Here is an 11606-nt window from a genome sequence, read left to right as displayed (position 1 = left end):
AGATTCCTGGGTGTACCCCATGGACCTGACTTCAAATTGATAAAACTGAGCAGGATGTTTTAATTAGTTTCACATTCATATTGCAGTGGTTTTGTCTTCACCATATTTACCCATGTTAGCTTATCCAAATGTCATGCAGAGAGAGTCACAGTAAGATTCCCAGGGAAATAAATCTTCAAAACTTTGTTTCTGCTCCATGCTCACTGCTGTCCTGCAGTGAACATTATCTAACTCTTAGCGAAGGAATGTTGGTTTTTTTCACCTCTCTTGATAAAACAATGGTCTTAACCCAAACCTTTTCTTCACAGAGTTGAATCGGAACATCTCTGTGTGTCCCCAGTTAGAGCAATAACACTGTTATTACTTTACTCGGTCCTGGGCTTTCATTTACTCGATGCTTCACGCAGCAAATGAATCCCTTTGCTTTTGTTAGGGGCGGAGGGGGGGGGGGAGAGAGAGGGAGAGAGGGATGAAAAACGTTAGCAAAACAGGAAGCAATGACAAGATGTGGTTTTATTGGATTATTAGCCCTGGAGCATGGGGTTTTCATGATATGATATTTTTAAGGTGGTAGTATCCAAAGGTCATTGAAAGTGTCAGGTCTGTGATACGTTAGACTGATATCTTGAAATTCAGCTGCTTGATCATGTAGCTTATTGAAAGCTGAATATTAGGTTATCAGCATGCATTATGGTGGCTTGACTTACAGGGATGTGATGGAGAGTTTATTCTTGTTATGTAAAATTTATTGTGCAATTTTCTTTGGTAATTCAGGAGTCCGCCACGAGCCAGTGAACTTTGACGTGGAGAGGCACGTGGCAGAGCCAGGCTGTAAAGGCTTCAAGTTATTTTGCTGGGGCAGAACCCCCTTCACCTGGGCACAAACTCAAGTGTGAACTTTCTTCAAGGTCTTGTGCAACTTATCCAGGATCAGAGCCTACAGCAAACAGCACTTCAGCCACAACAGTTCAGCAGCTTGAAGATGTTGGTTCATCATTTTACAGGTCAAATTCTGAATGAAGACAATTCATTGTGTGGTCCATAAGATGCAGCAATTAGGTAAGTTAAACCTACTAAATTCTACTTTACTTGGGCTGGTATTCCCTCCCGATCTTCCTAACATAGGAATGCTGTCCCAGAAATACTTGTCATGTTTGAATTCTACTCAATTTCTGGGAATTTCTTGAATAAACCACAGAACCAAAGGGCTCTCAATTTCTATTTCCATTTTCTAACACTATTATATAAACGTGATTAAGCTTGATAACAGCAGAACACAATGTACTAAACATTCAAGGAAAAAAAAAGAGATGGAAGGAAAACAAGTTTCAACCTTTAGTAGAATTTGGACTTTTTCTCTTTTAAATAAAACCATCTGTATTTATATTTCAGAAGTTTTTCTAGGCCAAATGTTGACAAACTGTTCTATTTCCTAATCTTTAACCTGGATGGTGACCCCCTTTTGTGTAGCCAGGCATGTCCTTAGCCTTCATATGCAAAACATGGTGGAAGAAGCCAGAGAAGGAAATTATTTGGCAAAAATACCTATTAAAAAATGCAAAAGAAAGAAAAATGAAGGGACCTATGCTACCTGGATTAGAGCCTTAGAAAAAAAACCGTCGTTCATCCTTCTTGCCATTAAATAGGCTCAAGTGAAAAAAAACCAGGTAGACTATTAAACTATTCTCCCAAACTGAAGTATTTCTCCTTTTTTTCTTGATTTCAAGCACAGACTGTATATCGGGGCAGGTGCTTTCCTCCAGCTTGGAGTGTGTCTGGATCCTTGGCTTGGGTCATATCTCCATCCTCATTCCGTTTTAACCTGAGGTATGTTTATACACATACGCACATAGAAACACATGTTCTTAATGCCATCTAGCCAATTCAGATTAAGTAACTCAAAAAGAGGCTGAAGAACAAGAAGAAAACATAACATGGGCACTCACTCGATTTAGCAACTTCAGTTGAGCCCTAACCTTAAAACCTGATCACCTCTTGGCTGGGTTCCCCCCTGGAGACGCCGGTGTACCCAGGCAGCATGTTCAAACCAGCTCAACGGCCACAATTTCTCACGTAATCCATCACCAAAAGGTGGAGCTTGTTTCTGCAAGATGTTGTGAAGGCCAAACCACCATACAGAGCATGGGCGCATTCGAGGCTCTTAAACATAGCGACCGATTAAAAACCTCTTTATTCAAAAAAAGAAAACCTGTTAAAGGGAGTGACTACAGTGAAACGAGTGAGGAGATGGGTCTGGTCTTTATTTTTAAGTTCTTCCCTCTATGATGATTCAGATTGGCTTGGTTTAAAAAAAAAAAATCCCCTCCTCCTCTTGCCATAAATCAATGTGTTCTGGCTTTTGTCCCCAGGAAGAGGCTGTCTGTTCTGTTGCCAGTGTTATTCCCAGTTTTTTGTCATAATTATAGGACATGATTATCTTCAGAGAGGCTGTTGCCTTGTAGCCCTTCAAACAGTTTTCAGAAGCTTGAGAAACTTGATCTCCAGGTTGCGAGATATGTTCTTCCCTTCTCTTCTTGAAACAAATTGCTTCTCTAGACTGAGCTGAGCTGTCACTGAAGAATTTGGGGCTTGGAAATATTTGCCTTTTTAGTTTGCAAAAGATGAGGCTAATGTTGCCCAGGCTAGTGCCACCACCTGTGCAGGTATGTGCAGATGCCCAGACCCTGCAGCTCCCCACCCTCTCTCCTCCTCTCTCCCTTTTCTGTCCGTCTCCATCTCTCCTTTTTCTATCCATATCCATCTCACCCTTCCGCTCTGCCTACGGCCCCTCACTCTTGATATCTAGACTTAACATTTAATACATTTTAAGGGTCTTCTTTCACTGAGGGTATAACAGGCTGTATTTTCCTCTTGAAACTCATTGTACCAGAAACTAAGTCTGACTTGTTGAAAGTGTACTTTGAGCAGTGTAATTACTATCGAAATTATGCATATTTGAATATACAAATTGCTACTGAAAAAAATTGGAAGCCACATATATAAAATTACAGGCGGTTCTTGTTCTGTGAGAAGGGTGTTTTTCCTTTCCTTTGACTTTTTTCTCTTCCTGTTGAATGTCATCTGTCTAAACACTTTAGAGAGAATCCAGAGGAATTGCACAGTTTCAGATACCAGTGCAGTAAATTAAGTAAAGAAGGCACATGGCTCTGGTAGTGAGACAACATGACCATGGGCATTACAAAGAGGAATCAGCTCCTCAGAGAGTGTAAATCATCCTGGTTCCCTTGAAACCCTTACAGCCACACTAATAAATATACGGGTTAAGCAGCTCATGCAGCAAAAAGTTAAAGCCACTAAATTCATTTCCAGACCAGGCTTGGATGTTCGTAAAATCTGGTTGTCAAAAATGTCTTAGTTTTAATCCACGATTTTTATCAACAAGCTACCCAGTAATGCTTCACCTCAGAAATGCATGCTTAAACATAGTTATATTCAAAACAACACCAAGGGTTTTTAAATTCCACTAAAATCATGCACAATCACACAGGAGGGTTGAGGAAGGACGGTACTTCTGGCGACCATCTTGTCTAATCCTCCTGCTCAAAGCAGGGTCAGCTAAAGCAGGTTGCTCAGGAGCAACTTTTGCTTAGGTGCTGATGTAATTTAAATGCTTTTCTGACTCAGACCTCAGTTTTTGCTTTGTATCTGTGATGTGAATGGGATCACAGGGAAGTTATGTTTTCCTGCACTCACCTTGGAGTCCTGCTCTGTGTCAAATGCACTGATGGTTTAGCTGAATTTTAGACTTCATGCACTACCTCCAAGATGATAGCAACGCTGACACTTCAGTAAATTTGAGGTAGAAGTCCCCGAAAGAGTCGCTAGGACAAAAATAACCTATTATTGGTCTCTGAAAGGTTTGAGTCCGTGAATAAATGCCTCACTTTAAATTTTCAGCTCTGGACCCTTAGGAATACTGGACAGTGCTGACACTTCTGTGTCTGTGTAATGTCGAATGGGTATAAAGATCAGCAGGAACTGATCATGCTATATTTGCATGAAAGTCAAAAAAGAGATGTAGCCACTCAATGAGTGTGGTCAAACGCAGGAACATAGACTCAGAGAAGCCGTGAGATCCCTGCCGTTGGAGACTTTCAAAACTCAGCTGGACAAAGCCCTGAGCAGTCTGATAAGATCTGAAGTTAGCCCTGCTTTTGCTGGGAAATTGGTCCTACCAGACATCCCTTCCCGCCTATATCACTCTGTGATTCTGCAGTTCTTGCAGCCAGTGCTTCGAGGTGTTTTGCAACTACATGGTTTCACAAGGCCTCAATCTTTGGTCCACACTACCCTTGAAATTCTGCTTCTTTCAACAGAGCTGCTTTGGTTTTCCAGATTCTCTGCTTGCATTTGATCTTTTCTACTTCCTCTGAAAGAGGGCAGGCTGGCTGGCAATTTTCTGCAGGGATAGAGGGGGCTGCAGAAGTGGGACATGAACTAGAACATTGTCTGGCCTGGCTCAACATGCCATCAGGTGTGAGGTTTGGATGGAGATTTGTGGAGTTTGATGCCTTGCCCAGACAGAGCTTGAGTTCAATCACTTAAAGGCATGTCCGGCTAGACACAGCCATTGTGTTGAATCCTGGAACAGGAATATCCTGTGCTCTTTCAGCTAGAGCCACAGAAGTGTTTGGTTTTACAGGTCACTTCATTTGTTTCTGGCCCTTGCCTGTGATAAATAGCTCAGTCTACTGCACTGGGCTGTTGTAGAGTTGTTTGCTCATGCCTGTAGGCATTCAAATCTACCTGAGATGATTTTTCCCAGCTGGCATGAGTGACCCAAGCCCCAGATTGGAAAGACACACTTTGTGACCTTGGCATAAATGGTATTTATTTGAGTCTTCCCTCTGGGCTGCCTCTTGATCGTTAGACAAAGTCTTTAGTGGAGCACATATATCTTAGTGATGGCACTCAGGGGTTTTATTTGGAGACAAATTGAGATTTAGAGTCACTTTTGACTATTATAAATGAAGCTTTTTTCTGTTTGCACCATTATTTATGTTGCGATAATATTGCATCAGTAAAATATAACACATTGGCAATGTCAGCGCCTGATCCCACCTGTCTCGGATTGTAGCCAAGGCTACTCCATCACCGACACTCTGTGGCCTGAGCTGTCACTGCTGTGTTATGCCTCTTCTTTATTCTTTATATGACTGCAAATAAAGTAGCAGACTGACTCCAGATCACCACCCCTGGCTTGGCAACCCTCAGCAGCATTCAACCTAGACTGCTGACTCTATTTATGTTGTCTGTGTTTATAACCTCCTAGATGGCTGCGAATGGTACCCCTGTGCTCAAGTTCATATTTTGGGAGAAAAAAGGTAGATAACACAGAGGATGTTGTTCTCCTTTGTGCATGTCTCCATTATTTATGCTGTGATAACACTTTCTGGGCAATCACCAGCATAGAGGCTAGTGAGCAGACAGCCCACAGTGGCTCCTAAGATGGTGACTCCAAAAATATTGTTTCAGTTGTGCCATTTCATAGCCTGACCTATTAGTGCAATCCTGTCTTTTCTGGAGATTAATGTTATCACCTCAGAGTGTGGACTGAGGACAGATGGCATACAGCGCATGTCCCCTCCTTGGCATTGCATCCGAGGCATGGACTTGTGGCTTGCCGCCTGCTGCACAGCTGTCTTCGTCAGGGAAGCAGGATAGATAACAAGGTGTGACAGTTTTTAAAGGCTTGAAGAGGTCAAAATAATGCTATCTTAGGCCTGGTGAGATATAACGTTGCAGCACATTCTCTCATCACTGTAACTCGGGGTTGGAGCTGCACAGACAGACTGTGCTGGCAAGGCAACAGAATTTAAGTTTGCGGTTTTTTTGGTGAGGGAATAAGGATTAATACTACCAACTGCAAACTCAGGGTGGGGGAATTTTAGGAGAGCAAAACTGTCCTGACTCTAATTTCTGCCAGAAATTAATATCCCAGTTCTTGCAAGAAGTACAGTATGGTCTTTCCAGTACAGTCAGGGCCTAATAGTTACATTTCGTCTGAAAAGAATAATGTCTCTCAGGAAGCATTTCTGTGCAGACTTGGATGGCCTTGCCTTTAGGTACAGGTGTCTTGACTCTTTTACCATATCCACAGCGTGGAAGGAGTCCAAGGCTGAGCTGAGCATCGTTCCCCAGCAACTCGTACCAGATGTTAGAGAAATGAAGAAAAATGAAAGTCAGTTTTCCCTGGGACAATGGTATCAGGGTATTTCCTAGACTTTCATTTCATGCTTGAAAGCTTACGTGTCTTTTGGTTATTGACGGGATTTCACTATAGTCGGAGAGGGCAGGTGAATAGTGTGAGCTATAGCTAGGCTATCTCTTAGTAAAATGAGGGCTAACGACATTAAAACCAGAAAGGGTGAGTCCAGTCAGAAGGATGAGCAGTAGGAAAAGGAGGGTAATCAATGCCAAGTGCTGTTATTAGCATGCCAAACACTGATGTGTCAGTCGTGCGTATGTCTGCGCATGCTTTGACAGCTGAGGGCAACAGAACAGTGCTTCTGGTTTTGCCTTACAGCTCCTTTTCGCCAGCCCCAGCAGAGCTTCACATCAGTGCATGAATTTTGACAAGATCTCGTCCTTTACATGATCTTTCTAAAATTGTTTTTCTACTAGTTGTCAGCTGATTGGTTACCATGTTGTGGTTCATTCTCGTGAGGTCTTCAAAAAAGCTCAGAGCTCCAGGTACTTCAGGTCCCATCAGACCTTCAAACTAACCAAAAATGTTCGGGAGATTCTTGGTTAAAATACAGATGGGACTAGGCAGATGTGTCATGACTACATAGCTATTTTCAGTGCTGCTGAACCACTATATTCCTGAATCCAGCATCCCACATGGAATATGTAGAAGAAATGTCTTGACTCTGAGTTAAGAAACTAAAAATGTGCTATTGAATACTCTATTGCTATTCAGTTACCATAAACAGTAATTAAAATAGCTATTGGGCTATCCACTGGCAGGAGGAACATTGCATACTGTTATGTTTTCCACAGGCAAAGAGCCAAAAGAGGGCCAAGCTCAGTCTCAATGTCGTTTATTTCATGTAAAGAGAATTGCAAGCATGACACTTTCCGTCAAAGCTCTGCAAAGACCCCTGGCGCTGAGGCATCCCTTATCCAAAATCCAGATGCCGCTCACCTCCCGAGGACAGCAGGACAACGGCAGCGCCAGCCGCTGCACTCAGTGTTGGGATGGCGTGGCACTGGCAAGGAGCTCAGGTCTCTTGCATTTTGCTCCTCCTCGCCTGGCCATGCTCGACCCCTGCCACTGCACAGGGAGCCTTCCCGCAAGGAAATGGCAAAAAGGTAGAGCCCCCGGCCATGTCTTGTTGGAGCAATAATGTCTATTTATTTAAACTTTTCTCCTCCTTGACTGGCACAGGGCTCTTCCCCTAAATGTCCTCGCATCTGATCCAGCTCCGACGTGCCAAAGTGACCTCCGTCTTTTCATGTTGGAAAGGGAGCAGAGCAAAGGTAACACTGTTTTGGGAAGAGAGCACTGAAATCGTTCTTCTTCCTGCCTCTGCTGTGAATTTTCTGAGCCCACAGCTTTCAGCTGCAAGTGTTAAACAAGCAGTACCTGCCTCCAAACGAATGGCCTAAAAAAAATGCATATTTAAAATCTAATAACTTCTGTATTCTTGCTGCATGACGTCTTTTCCCTGGGGAAATGTTAGCTTCTCTTTTTGAGCTTTTTTTTTTTTTTTAAATCAAGGAAGATCCTGTACGGAGGGGAAAAAAGAAGAAGAAATTAAAATAGCAAGCATCAGCTAATTCATTTCCAGAACCTGGGACTGCAGAGATGGGCCAAAGGTCCTGAAATACGTGAAATGGTCATGGTAACTAATACCAAGGGGACTCTCTTGGTCCCCTTTTTCATCAAAGGGTTTCTTACCTTGCATTCACTTTAGACAAAGGGCCCATGGGCAGTCACTATGTACATTGGTTGCCTGCCCATAGCATTACTTTGGGTTATGGAGTAGAGCACCCTGATGGAGGTAGATAGCCATGAAGAGCGAAGGCGGGCTGGACTGATAAGACTTTGCTCCCATTTGGGCACCTGAAAGAACTCTTGGAGCCTAAACCATTTCAAAATGCAGCTGTAGAGAGTTAAAACAAGTTCTGAGGCTCCATCACCTCATACCTTTTTGCTCCAGAGCAAATCAAATGCTTATGGAAGTGAGCGCTAGTCCTGGATGGTCTCAGCTGTGCAAAACCCAGCCCCAAGCACTTTGAAGGACCTTAGAGGGAAAGTGAGGCATTGGGAGGTGATATGCAGTGGCCAGGGGGTACAGTGGTGTCGCACTGCAGAGGGCTCTGATCTAAATCCCTGTTCTGGTTGCTCTTCTTTGGCAGCTCCTTGTGCCTGCATTTGCTGGTGAGATCATGGACAAGAGTTACACACAGAGGTGTTATAGTGAAAGGGATCATATTAGATTAGATTAGAGAGGTTTGCTTAAAATCAACTGTCAAACTCTGAATCTTAATAGTTTCCATACCTAACAACCGTCTCAGCATTCAGTTCACATAAATCTCAGCTCCGTGTTCAGCATTATTCGAGCTGATGCCACAGCGTAACGATTATTCATTTCAACAGATTTCTAAAGGAAAATTTGGTGAAAAAAAAGGAAATAGGCAAAAGTACAAGAAGCAAAAAAAAAAAAAAAAGGAAAGAAAAAGCGTCAGAGAAAAAACTTCAGTTACCAGAAAAGCAGAAGACGCAGCCAAGACATCAGTGATAAAGTGGAGCAGAAAAAGAAAAGGAGGCGGCGCGAGCTTTGGACTGCAGCACGGGACATTCTGTGCTCGACTCAGGAGTCGCTCCAGCAGGATCAATATTCATTGTCCTGCAAGTCCAAGTGCCAAACCACTGTGTCACCAAGGAAGAGACAATCCATCATGTAAAACTCTGGAAAGTGAGCAATGGGGTGACATGCAGATAGCAGGAGATAGTGTAATAAGTCTGTAAAAGAAGATATATATGACCATATGCTATTAAAGATAATAGGCTATTTAGTGGATTTTTTTTTTTTTTGAATTTGCCTTGTGTCTGTGCTTTTATGCTCTTTTTTCTACTATGTTTCATCCTCACTTTGTTTTAATATTTCCTTGATCTTGCAAGGAAGAGCAGAACATAATCTTACCATAGCTGATCGCACCAGCTTCTTTCTGGGGCTTGGCTGAAAGTAACCTTTTGTGTCCGGGAAAGGCATTAAAGGGTCGCTTGTCTCTTCTTTGCTCAGGTTTTCCCACTGCAGTGAGAGGAAGAGGCACCAGGAAACTGCTCCACTTTCTCCCACACGTGGCTGGAGGTGGGTGACGACTTGGCAGATCTTTGGCTCGGGATCAGAGGCAGCAGCCTGGGAGAGGAGGACTCCTGTGCCGGGAGGATGTAGCATCTCCTCCTCTTCTCTTTGTGCAAGGGAGGCCTCGGACACCAGTCTGTGAGTCTTTGGGTCGCATAGCTCCTGCAACAGCACTCCTACACGCTGCCTGCTTACTCAGAGGCTGTAGAGAGCTTAGCTGTAAAATCCTGCTTAGCAGATTTCAGCTCCACTTATTGGATCATTCATTAATCCCAAGGGTCTTCCAGCCTACCCAGTGGCAGCAATATCTGTTTTTTTCTTGGAGCCACTCAGCAGATTTTAGTCCATGTGTCGCATGCTTGTAACAGGTCAGGCCCATAGCTTTAGCAGCTTTTTGGTTCTCTAACTCATATAAGGGTATTTATTTTTGGCCACAGAATTAGCCTGTTCACACAGTTTTCAGGCTGTCTGGTGGATGCTTCGGTAGCGCTCTTTTGGCCTACAAACCTGCTTTTGGCATGATGATTAGACAGAAGGGGTTTCCATTTGCTTGGAAGATGCTACTATATGATGGTAATGGGGTCATAAATTCACTGCTAGGACAACATTAGGCTGTATGCTACAAATTAGCTGTCAATGTAAGGAAATATTCTTACTCAACCAAAACCAGATGTCACTCAGTCTTCTGGGGAACAATGGCAAGCAGAGGCTTACCCATGCGAAGACATACACGATGATACAGGCCCAGGAAACATGGACAAAGGAAGTTGTCAGCAACGTTGCGCTTTGCTGCACTGAAATCTAGGACACATCAGCTCTTTCTAATAGCTATGCTGATGCCGAGCCTCAGAGAAACTCTGAAATTATTTTTTAAGAGTATGTTTGGTGCCTAGCCAAGAAACTTTTCCATGCTTTCCACTATAACTGGCAGAAATGCAAGCGATCATAATTGCGTATGAACAATTGCACAACACTGTCTCCCTATGAGCCAAGCAGCAAGGAGAAAGCAAGGAGCATCCTAGACATATTACAGCTACAGTTTAGATGAAACAGTTTCATAACTGTAGATATCTGCCATTAACCTCTCCCCATGCTACGTGCAAGGGCTGTCTTTCACTTCTTAGTCTTCCGAGAGTTACCAGATAACTACTTCAGGAAGTCCAACGACAAAAGATATCAGCAAAAAAAAGAAGAGCCTTTGGTTTGTTTTCAAAGTGATTCTTACGTGCTGTTTCTTCTATGGGTAGAAGAAGCTTTTCTGCATGACTTGTTGTAGTCTTTTCTTGAGGGATCATTGCCAATTAACTGAGCTCCTGTATGATCATGCTAGGCAATTTGTGGTTTGTTCATGATGCAGAGAAACTTAGATAAGATAAAGTCTTGGCACCATGTAATGTGGAAGGATCACAACTACCACTCTCCATGTCCCTATCTCCAGGGAAAATATTAAAAGGAAAAGATTTCTGCCAGGTTTTAATGAGGAATGGGTCATCACTACTCTAAAAATCATCTGACAAAATGAAACATGGTTCTGGTATCAGACTTCCAAATAGTTACAGAGGTCCCTGAAGATGGAAATTATGGGTTTGCTGCAGAGTGACTGGGAGAACTAAGGCAGGTAGCTCGATCTGAAGGTTCCTCACTGCTCTGCCATCCCCTTGCCTTCCATTCCTGGAGATGAGCTTGAGATCTGAACCAAGCGTGATGACCTGGAAGCAAAAATAATGTCGCCATTTGTGTCTTGTACCTTACACCTGGGTCTCTTATAAACCCAGTTCTCCTTGGGTTATCGTTCAGATTACATATTTTTCACTGCCATTTCTGTAAATACCAAATTTACAGAAAGTAGTATGTGTTTTTTCATATGTGGCCTTGTCCCAAGCTGTGAGAAGAGAAAGGAGTTTTATACAAATGCTTGTAGAAATACATAGCTGAACAGCATTTGATTTAAAGGTCAGGCATTTAATGTTCTCCATAAGTTACCTACCATAAATTTTAAAATGATGTTGTAGTTTTGATTATACATTTTAATGATGCATTTTATGCCTCATTTCTAGACAGATTTATGGCTCTTACACAATACTAGATGAGTGACTCCACATGTTTCATGTCAACAAATTCTTTTTTTTTTCTTCCCCCCCCCCCCAAAACTTCTGCTGATTAAAAGTAAGCTGTGCTGCAGTCAAGGTACATTTGCTCTTGTCATTTTGGACTGCTTTTGGTCATCCTGGGGAATTTGGTGAGAATGACCAAGAGGGCTTTGACCCAACA

The 11606-nt window shown here is 42.8% G+C and overlaps 1 long non-coding RNA gene across 1 annotated transcript; it reads left to right on the top strand.

Annotated features, from left to right (window-relative positions):
- The first annotated feature begins 652 nt into the window (after positions 1–652).
- LOC138068410 (uncharacterized) lies at positions 653–11301 on the top strand. The gene is made up of 3 exons (XR_011143217.1): positions 653–1059; positions 1728–1827; positions 9273–11301. It is a non-coding gene; the product is annotated as an uncharacterized lncRNA (long non-coding RNA).
- Positions 11302–11606: the final 305 nt, after the last annotated feature.

This window comes from Struthio camelus, chromosome 10 (assembly GCF_040807025.1).
Source record: "Struthio camelus isolate bStrCam1 chromosome 10, bStrCam1.hap1, whole genome shotgun sequence".
NCBI classification, from domain to species: Eukaryota; Metazoa; Chordata; class Aves; order Struthioniformes; family Struthionidae; genus Struthio; species Struthio camelus.
The sequence above is the reverse complement of the archived record's forward strand: the minus strand, read 5'-3'. Positions and strand labels throughout refer to the sequence as shown.